Source organism: Pipistrellus hanaki (genome assembly GCF_964339955.1).
Source record: "Pipistrellus hanaki genome assembly, chromosome: 3".
In the NCBI taxonomy this organism is placed as follows: Eukaryota; Metazoa; Chordata; class Mammalia; order Chiroptera; family Vespertilionidae; genus Pipistrellus; species Pipistrellus hanaki.
In genome coordinates, this window is record NC_140505.1 from 133,318,048 (window position 1) to 133,332,370 (window position 14,323).

The window sequence follows — 14,323 nt, forward strand, 5'->3', positions numbered from 1 at the left end:
GCAGCCGATCAATGCTTGTCTCTCAACATTGATGTTTCTATCTCTCTTTTCCTTTCTTCAATCAATACATACATATATATTAAGTTGGCCAGGGTGCAGTTATATCATTCTGGCTGCTATGTAGACTGTGGGGGGTGGGGGTGGGGGGAATGGGCAAGGGAAGAAGCAGAAAGACCAGTAAGGAAGCCATGAGAGTCATCTAGGAGTAAAATGATGATGACTTAGATCTGGGTGGTAGCAGTGGAAGGCTGGGAAGTGGTTAGATTCTTTGTAAATTTCAAAGTTAAAGCCAGAAGGATATGCTGACAGACTAAATGTGAAGTATAAATAAAAATATAGGAGTCAAGAATTACATTAAAGTTTTGGGCCTGAACATTAGGAAATGGAATTGTCATTAACAAAATTGAGAACACTACAGGTGAAAAAGGCCTCAAGGAAAGGCTTTCTTCCAGGTCAGAGCATGATACGCTTAGCATCTTTACTAGACATCCAAGTGGAGATGTGACATAGCTGAAGTTCAGACATGTATGAGCTGAAGATGTAAATCATGAGATTGGGGGAGATTGCCAAGGGAGTGTGTGTTCTCCAGAAAAAAAGAAGAGGACTAAAGATTGAGCCCTTGGGGTTGGGCAGGGAATCGGGCTCCAACATTAAGAGTCTGATCATCAGAGCTCAGAGTCACTTCCCAGGTCCCATCAGTTCTGTTTCCTTCCCCTGCTCTCCATTCCCATGGAGCTTACTTTCATTCAGGCTCTATGCCATTTTCTCCTTCAAACATCATGGTAGGCCCCTTACTGGTCTACCCACCTCCATCCGACTTTGCCCTCATCTAATCTCTCCTTATTGCTGCAGCAAACTGTGTCATGTCACCCCCCTGCGGAAACCTTTCAGGGCCCCTTACAGATCCTGAGAGAAAGTCATAAGTCTGTAAGATCTAGATCCTAGCTTCCCTCTCTAATCCTCCAATCTTTCCCATTACACTTTCCCTAGCAATACTCCAGTCTGTGCTTCAGCCGTACCGACTTGATCTTTTAATAGCTGTCCTCTCTCCCAACTCCTGCCTTTGTACATGCTTTTTCTTCGATCTATCACTTCTCATTCTGTGCACTTGGTGAACACCCCTAGTGTGGCACTTGCCCTATTTAATTGTATGTTTCATGCACCACACTTAAGAACTTTGATTGCAGGGGCCTCCCCTTAATTCATCTCTGTCTATCTCAATAAGTGGGGGTACATTTGTTTATCTAATAAATATTTCTTGCAGAAAGGAAGGAAGAAAGAAAGAAAGAAAGGAAGGAAGGAAGGAAGGAAGGAAGGAAGGAAGGAAGGAAGGAAGGAAGGAAGGAAGGGAAAGAAGGAAGGAAGGAAGGAAGGAAGGAAGGAAGGAAGGAAGGAAGGAAGGAAGGAAGGAAGGAAGGAAAGGAAAGAAGGAAGGAAGGAAGGAAGGAAGGAAGGAAGGAAGGAAGGAAGGAAGGAAGGAAGGAAGAAAGAAAGAAAAGAAAGAAAGAAAGAAAGAAAGAAAGAAAGAAAGAAAGAAAGAAAGAAAGAAGAAAGGAAGGAAGGAAGGAAGGAAGGAAGGAAGGAAGGAAGGAAGGAAGGAAGGAAGGAAGGAAGGAAGAAAGAAAGAAAGAAAGAAAGAAAGAAAGACTCGCTTTCCGGGATGTTAATATTGAGGTTGGTGGCATGTCCTTAATCTGGGGGGAAAAAAACAACCCAAATGTTTATTGTATATCTACTGCTATGGTCTGAATGGTCCCCCAAATACAAATGTCAATATCTAGTCCACAATGTATGGATGGTGTTTGGATGTGGAGCCTTTGGGAGGTGATTAGGTCCTGAGGGCAAAGTCCTTATGAACGGGATTAGTGTTCTCATAAAAGAGACCCCTGAGAAATCCCCGACTGTGCTATGTGAGATTTATAGCAAGGAGCTGGCTGGGTATAAGCCAGGAAGCAGGTCTCGCCAGACACTGACTCTGCTGGTACCTTGATCTTGGACTTCCCAGCTTCCAGAACTGTAAGAAATAAATTTCTGTTGTTTATAAGCCACCCAGTCGGTGGTATTTTCTTATAGCATCCTGAACAGACCGACACACCTACATTACTGAGACTAAAAGGGGGCATTGTAGGTCTTTTAGAAATAAGAATTACAAGCCAATCTAGATCAGTTTCATGATAATCCTGCCAAAGCATGGAAAGAGGTGTCCTCAGAAAGTCAATTTTAAAGCACTGATTGCATGTTTCCAGTGTTTCTCCTTCCATGTGAACACTCTGAGCAGCTGGTGCCGCCTTACTGAATGTTAACAGCTATGCTTTGGTGATCCATAGCAAAATAGTCTATGAGTCAGGTGATGATCCACTCATCAGTCATAGGAAGCATGAGGCACTGAACACTTAGTATCAAACTCCAAGTCCACAAAAACTAGCCACAATTTCCTATCACAGGGCACATGACTCATATCTCAGCAGGGGTACGTAAACAGTCACAAAAGAAAACGTTTCTCAAACAAACTCTTCCCCCACCCCAACATCATTTGCACAGAGCAGTAATTTGGTGAAAATCTTTTGAAACTTACAAAGTAATTTATTTCTTTGTGGTTGGCCCATATTGCCATGCTTGGTTCTTACCACAATGACTCCTAATTTAGGGAACAAAATGATGGGCAATTAATCCTTTAACTGTATTCAGCTGAATCCAGAATCAAATTAAAGACGGATGGAAAGAAAAATCCCTTGGCTGACCTAACCTCTGGACCTCCCAGAAGTGGGCCCACACTCTAGCGATGCCCCATGGAGAAGAGCTCCCAAAGTGGCCCTCTCAGGCCCCAGTGGGCTCCTGCAGACACCGCTTCTCTCGGTTGTAGGTAAGGGGGAGATGCAAAGGAGGGAGGTTTGCTGAGAAAGAGAGCAGCACCACGAATACATGTTGAAGTACTGATCTGAAATTACAGCGAAGGACTTTTTTCTCAAACACATTGTTAAAGTTGTAGCACAGACTTGATCATTTTGTTCATAAATAAAAAATAAGGGGAATGATCACATGGATAGCATGAAGACCTCACTTGTCCATCCACTCAATTATTTAGCATTACTTTATTATGTGTCTATGTGCCAAGGATTTAATAACCAAAGGACTAAAATAATGAGCCATACCATAGAGATGCAGAGGATGAGATGGCCACATAAATAAGAAGCCATGGCAATATGACAAAATGGCCATAAAAGGTACCCAAGGGAACAGAGGGTCAAAGTATTTAATTCTACATGGGGATCAGGAGAGACCAAGCAGGAGGCAATGTTTGTAAACTGAGTCTTGCAGGAGAAGTCTTGAATTCTCCTGGAATGTGAGACAGAGAAGGGAATTCTAGGCAGAGGGAGCAATACACGTAAAAGCTGGAGAGGTAAATACATCACGTGATGTCCATGAAACACATTTAGAAGACACAGAATAAGTTTGATTCTCACTGCTTTGACCCTGAGGGTGTTTTGAGGCTGAGATTATGAAAGTAAGCAATTAAATAGGAATGGGAAAACATTAATGCATTTTTGTCATAAAAACATTTCTGTAGAAATTTTCCTTGACTAATTCCTTTATCAGGTAAACCATTTCCAATTGTTTTCTTTCTTATAAATTTTTATTTAAATTTTCATGGGGATCAATTCTTTCTTCTCTTGACAAATACTTACCAAATGTGACTCCTCCATCAGCTTTCTGATCCTAATAATTTTATGGATTCCAGTGTGTGTGTGTGTGTGTGTGTGTGTGTGTGTGTGTGTGAGAGAGAGAGAGAGAGAGAGAGAGAGAGAGAGAGAGAGAGAGAGAGAAAGAGAGAGAGAGAGAGAGAGAGATAATAACTTCAATAAATACAATATCTTTGGGACAAATTTTGTAAATCTAAAATTTATAGAGTGTCAATTAATTGCTGTCAATTTCGACTTGGGTTGAGTATTTATTTTAATAATATTCATTAGAAGTAGAATAAAAGTCATTTCTAAAGTAATCAATCAGAAAAACTGAGAGAAGTTTTTTTTTTAAGTAGTCTGGAATTGCTCTATTATATCAGTCTTCTAATTTTTTGGTAAAACTATGTTCACTGCTAGCCTGTGCTACTTTAGGTCCAAAAACCATATAATAAATACTGGAGACAAAATGTTTTAACCCCTTAGATTAAAGATGGTAACTCAATTAAACAGAGTATACTCCTAGTAAAAGGATGCTTTAAGACCGTACCAGGTGTCACCAGTCTTAAAGTAGGCATTCCATTATTTCTTGGTTCTCTGGATGCTATCAACAAGCTTCAGGTATCATTTAAATCACTAAGTTAAACCCATTGGTGTCAAGTTCAACCCTTAATTACCAGCTGCTTTGTTCAGGCTTTGTTAGTTAATTTATTTCCTGAGCATCAACCTTACAGCTCTATGATCTTTTATATAGAACTAGAGGCCCAATGCAAGAAATTCGTGCATGGAGAGGGGTGGGCGGTGTTCCTTAGCCCAGCCTGCACGATCTCCAATCTGGGACCCCTTGAGGGCAGTCAGACATCTCTCTCACAATCCAGGACTGCTGGCTCCCAATTGCTTGCCTGCCTGCCTTCCTGATTTCCCCTAACCACTTCTGCCTGCCAACCTGATCATCCCCTAACCACTCCCATGCCAGCCTGATTGATGTCTAACTGCTCCCCTGCCAGCCTGTTTACCTCTAACTGCCCTCCTCTGCTGGCCTGGTCACCCCTAACTGCCCTCCCCTGCAGGGTTGATCGCCTCCAACTGCCTTCCCTTGCAGGCCTGGTCCCTCTCAACTGCCCTCCCCTGCTGGCCATTTTGTGGTGGCCATCTTGTGTCCACATGGGGGCAGGATCTTTGGGGGCAGCTATTGTGTGTTGGAGTGATGGTTAATCTGCATATTACTCTTTTATTAGATAGGATAGAGGCCTGGTGCACAGGTGGGAGCCAGCTGATTTGCCCTGAAGGGTGTTCTGGATCAGCGTGGGGGTTCCCTTGGAGCATGGGGCTGCCTGAGTGAGGGACCTGTGGTGGTTTGCAGGCTGGCCATGCCCCCTGGCAATTCAAATGGAAGCCCTGGTGTCTGGAATTTATTTACCTTCTACAATTGAAACTTTGTAGCCTGGAGTGGAGGCCTAGGCCAGCAAGGGCAGGCAGAAAGCTTGGCTTCCTCTGTTGCCTGGGAAACCCAAGCCTCCCTCCTGCTCTTTGTGGCTGTAGCCATCTTGGTTGGGTTTATTTGCATACTTGCTCTGATTGGCTGGTGGGCATGGCTAGTGTGCATGGCTGGTGGGCATGGCTAGTGATGGTTAATTTGCATATTACTCTTTTATTAGATAGGATTGTCATTCTTTAGAAGTTATGTAGAATTTATGACTGTTAAAACTGAGATAGTTTTTACTTTCACCATTTTAAGGATTACCAACTTCATATATGATCAATCTTCATAGATAGGATATCCTAACATATAGCACCCTAATTAGCTAATTAGTTAATTAGTCACTAAGAAAGGTTTTTAGTGAAGTTAAGTATCCTTACTTAATTTAATTAGTAGCTCCTAAAATAATGGCTCAAAATGTCAGAATTTTACAACCTGATATGATATATTTGTATTTGTTTTTACTAGAGGATCAGGTCTAATGTTTGAAGTCCAATTGATTATACATGTCTTCACTTAGAATGCTTTACCTGAGAACATTATCATGCCTCCATGTAGGTGTCATCTGAAGAGGAAACTACTAAGAAAATTCATTAGAATGTTGTTTTTTTTTTATTATTATTATTATTATTATTATTATTATTGCATTTAGAGATACATTTCAGGCATCTCTTGATTTCTCATATATTGCTGCTTTCCTAAATACCATATGCAAAGGACCAAGTGTCATGAGATTTCTGCCCCTGATGTGGTAAGGGCTCAGGGCCTATGCTTAATTTGTCTGACTAAAATACCTCATTTAACTTCCTTTTCTTAAAAGTACCCATTGAAACAAAATAATTCAAACTTTAATTTTCAAAGTGTTATTAGATTTTATCTCAAAATCTTTAGGAAGAAAAAAATGAGTTGATAATTCTCTATAACACAGCCCAACTATATCTACATTTTTTAAGGCATTGCTTTTTGTAATTAAAAAGCTAGAGGATATCTTGGTATCTGTGTATGAATTAGAAATTTAAATATTGAGATCTTCTAAAACATTTTATCTTACAGATTGAATTGGCACTGTTTTGAACACACAGCACACAATGTTGTGTGTTCCCTTTTTGTCTCAGGGAAAGTGTCTCACTTATCACTCTTCTGGGAGCACCGATGGGAGAGCCTGCAGTAGTGATCTTGATGTTATATAGATATTAAAACCATTGTAGGAGAAAGGGAGGACAGTTCTCACGGCCTCTCCTTTAGTGTTATGACTGGTCCAGTCTACACATCTCTCATCTGCAAGGCTCTGGATGGCAACAGCAGGAATATTTGCAGTTCGTGTGCATGTGAGTTTGTAAGGAGCAGCATACAATTACTGTTTATAGCATTAGAAGTTACCCTGTGTGAGCTACTGCAGCATACAATAGAATATAGCACTTAGATAATAGCCCAATTTCTTCGTTGCTTCGAAGATTCAGTGAGTACATGCTCCAGGGAAACAGGAAATGCTTTGATGTAAGATCAGCTTAGTCAAGTTGTTGGTATGGGCATAGGCTCTGCACATTTAACAGCAGCAACTTTTGAACAAAAATATTTTTCATAAGGAAAAAGAATGAGCTCTGCTTATTTCAGGTCCAAGAAAAGGCCATTCTAAACTTAATTATAGAATAATTTTGTATTTACAAACAAATTGCAAAGGTAGCACAGAAAGTTCTCATATACCCTAGGCTGTTTCCCCTATTTACATCTTATGTTAGTTATTCTAGTACATTTGCCCTAATTTATTAATCAAATGTATGCATTACTATTCATTAAGGGCAGTGCTTTATTTAATATTCCTGTTTTCCCCTAATTCCCTTTTTCTGTTCTACGATCTTGCCCAGAGACTACAACTAGATACATTACATTTAGTTGTCATGTTTCTGTAGGTTTCTCTTGGCCGTGACAGGTTTTTCTGATTTTTTTTTTATGACCTTGACAACTTTGAGGAATACTGGTCAAGTATTTCAGTTCAGGCTTTCTTCTTGGCAATTCAGTTCAGATTCCCCAATTTTCAGTTTATGTAGAACCTTGCTGTGGTTCATTCATAATTTAGGTTGAAATTCTAACCTTCTAAACACTCTGTGATTAAAGGACCTAGATGCTGTGGATAATACACTCAAGTTCTCTGGTGACGGTTTGCCTTCCATACACATCCAAATGACCTTATTTTTTAATTGGCTTAGTTCAAGCTGTACACAAAGCCATCTTCACCCTACAGTGGCCACGCCTATATAGCGCCTAAAGCTGCTTCCTTCTCCCCCATCCTTACTCCTGCTCTTATAATTTCACCCTTGTAGTCCAAGAACCTCATTTTGTGGTTACTGTCCCCAAATGATAAAGTAGCTGGATTTCTCTAAACTGTTGTGTTTATGAATTTGGGAGTGAACTTGCATTTTCAATGAAATCCTTATTTCCTCACTCAATGACCCACTGCATATCCCTAGTACTGCCACATCAAATCTGTACTCCTCTGCCTACATTTAAAAGCAATAATCTCTGGTGACCTAATATCTAGCACACTATGGATTTTTATAAGCATCTTTTCTAATGGAGACCAGGACCTACTTTATCAAACCAGTGATAATGTAGCCAGTGGCCAGTCTGGCTCAGAGTTCCTCTTAAGCTAGAAGTTGCATAATTTAAGAGAAGAGCTCAGTGGGAGTTCTCTATCACAGAGCCAAGGCTGACCACCCTTTCGCCCAAATCCTTTATTATTTTGTATTAATAAGAAACAGGTCAAATTCTTTCATCAGTTTCCTTGACTGAAAACGTTTCTCTTCAACCTAACAAGGAAATGTCTCTTTCTTAGCTTGTAATAAACCAGTGGGAGTTGCACAAAGGCAAATGAAACTCATCCGATCTTGTGATTGTTAACATCTATGGCTACTCAGTTCAATGTTGAATTCAATTTAAAGTTGAATCACTTCAGGAAATCCAAGTGTTCCCGTTACACATGGTGAGTGTGTTTCCTCAAGGAGGTACAGTACTTGGCATCTCCTAGATGAGTATGAATCACCACTTCGTCTGGCTACTATACAAGTACGCATTGTTTTATTGAATAAGAGGGTAAAAAGTCACATAAAACATTGCATACTACAAATGGCCGGGGAATAATTTGACTTGCCTTGCTGCAACTTAATTTACACATTAAATTTCTAGAGAAAAAAAAACCACACAACTCTTCCATAAATACAGCTTAGTCTGGGCACGTGAGCCATGAATGGCTCTGATTATTATTTTCTTAGTTGAATTCCCCTTTCCATATTTTTAGATTATAATATTTTTAAAGATAAAATGAAACTACTTGAAGGCATTGAGAAAATTAAATAGAATGTAAATATGACAAAAGGGGCTTATAGTAGACAAAATAAAAAGAAAGACAAAGAACTGATTTTTCTCAGAGTTCTAAAACATTTTCATTTATTTTAAGTTCTATGGGATATAACATATTTTCTTCTTTTAGGATTAAAATTTGTCTTCCCAAAACTTCTGATTTGTAGCCATATTTAAAGTGTAATATGTTGTCCCCAGAAATAAAATATAATAAACATGTTTTTAAATAGAAGAATCATGCTGATTTTGCAAATTATACTGATTGTATATGCTGTCAATATTATATAAATAAAGGGTGTTTGGATAAATATTATATACAGATATCCTGATTTGAGCATTTGTAATAATGAAATAAAAAATTAGATTATAACTAGAACACTATTTGAATATTTTCAAATAAGAAGTACATTTATTCTGAAATATCCAGTTAAGTGATGCTGGAGTGTCTTCTGAAGGAGGATCTGAGTTATTTGGAACATTTACAAGTAAATAATGGATACAGATAGACATCAAATCAATCTGAATTTGTTTCTGTCAGAATTAAGTAAAAGGAGAGGCAGTCACAAAATTATGTTCTGGAGCTGTTCTGAATTGCCCACCCCTGAGGCTATAGAAAGCCTTGTTGTCACACAGGGTTCCTCTGCAGAGCTGTAGGAATGAATCCAGTCCTTTTCTTTATTTTTTTGTACATTTTCAACTTTGTTTTCAGTATTTCGGTGAACTTTTCATTTTTACACATCAATTAACTGTAACCTCTAGCTCTCATTTTTTGGAAGTTATTTAATGGCTGAGTAGGCTTTGCCATGATTTCATATGGTGCTAAGTTTTCTGAAATATCCTTTGAGCTGTAGATTATTTCCAGCTCACATTGTCCCACCAGGTTGGTCTTCCAGCATCATGCTGAGGGCAGAGAAATCTTTTGTGACACTAGACCTAAGATCTGGCCTTCCTGGGAACCCTCATGGACATTTCTCCTCATCTCCTTTCATGTCCCCCAGTTGGTGCCAATCTTCTCCTCCAGAATCTAAAAATGTCTTCCTACTCTGGCTGAAATCTCTCCCTCTTCAACTCTCTCTTGCATGTGCTGATACTTAGAAATCAAACCTCAGAAGTCCTATTGCAGACTTACCATAAGCTAAGAAGCCCAGCAGAGAATCTTTTATTGGCTGAATGCAGGAAGAGAAAATGGAAAATATCTCAAAACACTATCCTGCCACAAATGTGTTCTTGCTTTGAGTCTCTTCAGTTCCTGGACCAAGACCATATTATCTGATTTTCACAACATGACTTGAAGGGCTGGTGGGAGTTTGAAATCCAGTTACCATCATGTTGTTTAAGAGAGATGGATTCCATGTACATGGGCTTGGAGTTGAAGGTAGGGGTTTGACTCCTGTTCCTTACTACTCAAATATCATGACAGATAACTTCCTTAATGTATATTTCCCTTCTTTATTATTTGTTTTCTATCTCTACTACTACCTAGGTCAGGATTCCATTGTCTTTCATCTGGACCACCATAGTGATCTCCAACTGGTTCCTCTGTCTCCAATCTCACCTTCTCCAGTGTATCATATATCTTGATCACATATAAAAATATGGTCATCTAAAGTACTTAATCAAAACCCTTCAATGACATCCTGTTATCCAGAAGGCAAAGTTCACATTTTATAACAATCTATGGTTAGCTTTCTCGTTCCACTCAATGGCAGATATTCCCAGTTGTCTTCCAAATTCCATTCTCTCCTTTTTCCTTAATACGGTAATAGCACCACAAAATCTTAACTGAGCACGTTAGTCACCATAATAGAATCTATGAACAGTCGTTAGCAGCAGTTGTGGCCATGTGACTAGTTCTGACTAACGAGTTGTAGGCAGAAGTGTCCCATGGCAGCTTCTAAGAGAGTTTCTTAAAAGACAGTTGGCTTGGGCCTTTGTTCCTTTTATTTTTTCTTTTCCTCCTTTTTGCTGTTTAGAATAGAAGCAATGGCTAAATCTGGAGTAATTATTTCGAATTAGGAAGAAACCTTAGATATGGAAGCCTCGTGTGGTGAAACAACTCAAATGAACTTGAGTTTCTGAAGACTTCACTTCACTGACTCACCACATCAGTCCACAACCTCCTTGTTGCCCGCTGGTAATGTATTCCCAATCTCGTTTTCCTGCCTTCTGTACTCACAACCAGGCTGAAGTGTTTGCTATTCTTGAATTAATCATTCCGGTGCCTACCCTATAATTCTGTGCCTTGCCACTTGCTGCTCCTCTGCTTTATACTTCATCTTTTGGGCAAATTCATCTTATTCTGACACACTTCAAAGGCCTCCTCCTTTGAAAAGGCTACTCATTCACAGCCAACTAAATTTGTTAATTCTTTCTTTTTGCCATCACTGTATATAGAAGTACCTCTGCCTAATGTAGTACTTATTATATGCCACAATAATTATTTTGTGGATCTTATTTTGTTAATCTTCACCCAAGTATATATATATTTTCCCCCCATTGATTTTCAGAGAGGGTGGAAGGGAGGTGGGGAAGGGAAGAGAGAGAAAGAGAAACAATGTGAGAGAGACACATTGATTGGTTACTTACTGTATATACTCTGAAATGCTATCTATTTGTACAGCTTTATGACCAGGGCTGGGATCAAACCTGCAACCAAGGTACGTGCCCTTGACTGGGAATTGAACCCATGACCCTTCGGTGTGTGGGCTGACGCTCTAACCATTTAGCAACACTGGCCAGGTTGCCACTATCATTGTTTTATTTACCTATTTGTTATACATAATAGATGGTGAACTCCTTTAGGTCATGACTAGGTTTTTTCTATCTTTGTATTTCTGGTGCCTAACCTATAATTGGGTCTAAAATTATAATAATCAAATGAATGAGTACACTGAATAAAATTCTCTGAGCTTCCATTTCCTCATCTGTTAAAAGACAATAATAATATTCCTACCATATAATTTTTTTTAGCATTACATAAATGAGAAATGAGAAGATTCTTTGTAAACTATAAAACATTATCAAGAAAACTAAGATATTTTTGTTTATCCAAATGACTATCATCTGGCCAATCACCTTGCACAAATATAAATAATTTCTATAGAACCCAAGGATATTGATCTGCTTTAAATTTATAGGAAATGAGAACAAAGGATAAAATGGAAAGAGAGTCCACTTCTGATCTTAGCAATGGAAAAGTTAGTAAAGTAACCCAGAGTTAGTAAGGTCAATTTAATTTATATAGCTAGGTAGTAAAGTTCATTTGAGTCCAACTGCGTTACAAACCCTTAGCTCCAAGTAACCTCTTCAACACCTGGACAGCCGTAGCTCTGTGGAAATTAGTTTTACCTAAGTTTAAACAAAAAATAAGACCGGTCAAGCAGCTTCCACTTGCTGAAAGCACCTCTAGAACATAGATGTATGAACTAAGAGCTCAGGACATTCACCGTTTCTCCACATCAGCTGCTTTAAGAGAATATGGGACAGTCAGAGCTGGAGCCGGAGAAGAGGCAGGCTGCACTCTGGTTTCTGCCATATTAGCCTAGGCAGCCAGGGAACCCTGAACATCATTTGGAGAAAACAGACCCTATGGGGCAATGGACCTGCTCAGTTCTTGCTAATTTCTCTCTTGGGACTTATATTCTAAGCTCTTTATCATCATTCACCAGAGCCACTGTGTGATTGATTCTGCTCTGGTACTTCAACCATCTGCTGACTCTAGATGCTTACTTTAGTCCTCTAAGACTTCCCAGCACCAAAAGCTCTTGTCTGAGAGTCTAAAAGCTCCTTTTTACAGCAATCAATTCACTCCCACAATTCCTGTGGAATCCAGTCTTGTTTCTGCTTATATTTTCCTGTCTGTGGGGATGGAGGAAGGAGTGAGGGAGGATAGGTTTAATATTATGAATCAATGACAAAGGCTTTTAAAGCCAAAAGTATTTGTAAGATCTTTTAAAAATATAGATTTAACTACTTTCACTCTTTTATTTAAACTGGTTTCAGAAGGAAACATAGGGTTCAAAGTGAAGTTCGGGCTCTTCTCTATATATTTGCAAATGCACAAAGCTGGGTCTGTTATGTCCTGTCTGAAATGCTATCTATTTGTACAGCTTTATGCATCTCTTCACAGAACACCCATGAAGTCACAGCTCATATTTCTGCTTTAAATATTCGATCTTTTGGCTTTAAACACCCAAAAGGGTTATTTGTCAAAACGGATTTTAAACCTCGCCCCATAGCTCTGCAAGCAGATCTTTAAAGTAATGCCGTAGGAGTGGGAAGGAAAGGGTGGGGGAGACAAGAAAAGTCAGCCATTCAGCAAGCATTTATTGAGTGCCAAGTACATGCAGAGCATATGGTATCTAGTAATAGGTGCTGTGAGGGGGATAAAAAAAGAAATGGAATACGCGTTCTTGCCTCAAGATGAAGAAGACAGAGACATAAGCACTGTCAGTTCAATCCTAGATCCAGACATTTTAACCCTGCTTTCCAAACATGTTTGAATGAAGAGCAGAAGCCAACAACCTGGAGCATGTAAGAACATTTTAGCAGCATTAGTATGTGTATGCATGTGCATATGCATAAGCATGTGTGTGGAAGGGAGAGAGAGAGGAGAGATGGTATGTAGATGTAGGGGTGGGATTGGGGGCGAACAAAGAATCATGCCTTGGGAAGAAGGTTCTTTCTTAGTGTGTTCTATCAATCACGTTCTGACCCAATGCCTTTGCTAAGTTTTCTAAAACCCCTATAGCGAGCTCCCATGTCCCCTTTTTAACAGTAATGCTTCAGTCTTCTGCCTGATCCTTGGGATTCAGGACCTTTGTTTCTTCAGATTTGTTATTGACTGGGTCTTTTATGAAGACAACTTGCCTTGCTGCTCCTGACCATTCATTTCTCCTACAGGCCTCCTGGGTTCTGAACTGTGTGTGGCCAGACACTTAGAACACCTGTCATGCATGGGCTGCATGAACCCAGGAGGGTCGTCTCTGTGTGCTCAGGCAGATGTGACCTCCCTTAGCCTGCCCACAGGAGGCTCGACCACCCTGCCCCTGTGCTCTGAGTGAAGACATGGAAGCCAATGAGCCCGAGGGAGGTGTGAAGAGGAGTGAAGAATCAGGCAGACATGGATTTTCATTCTATTTCCACTGTTAACAACCTTATAAAAACTCATTGAGCCCCAGTTTCTCCATCTGTCCAATGGAAATTCTCTTATAGTGTTATGATGAAAATATAATGAATTAATGTATATAAAGTACTTTGCACACAGTAAGCACTTCATAAAACTTGAGTGAATATTATATATAATGAATATGGTTTTCATTAATATCTTTGCCTTGAGACTTTTCCTGGAGGCCTAAGATACATTCTGTCCCACAAAGTACATGACTAAGAGAAAAACAGGAAATATGACTTACTCCATCGATTAAACAAGCTTTTTTTTTTTTTTTTAAGTGTTTACAGCATTGCCAAGTACTGTATGAGGCCCCTCCCTCCAACCTTCCTGCCTTCGTCCTTTCACAAACATTGATTGTGTGTCTATGAGGTGCTAGACATTGGGTTAGATGCTAGGAAAATAGCAATGAGATAGACAAATATGTTCCCTACCATCACAGAGCTTAAGAGCCTGAGGGAAAGACCTATTTTACATGAGTATAGCTAGGTGTAGAGCCAGGGATAAGTTCTAGGTGCTACAATAGTGCTCATGGCATATGGGGCATCTTATAAGATCTTCAAGGTCAGCAAGACCATGTTATGAGTTTTCATTTATGAGATCAGTTGTCAATAGTGTAAGTGATTTGGCTACATT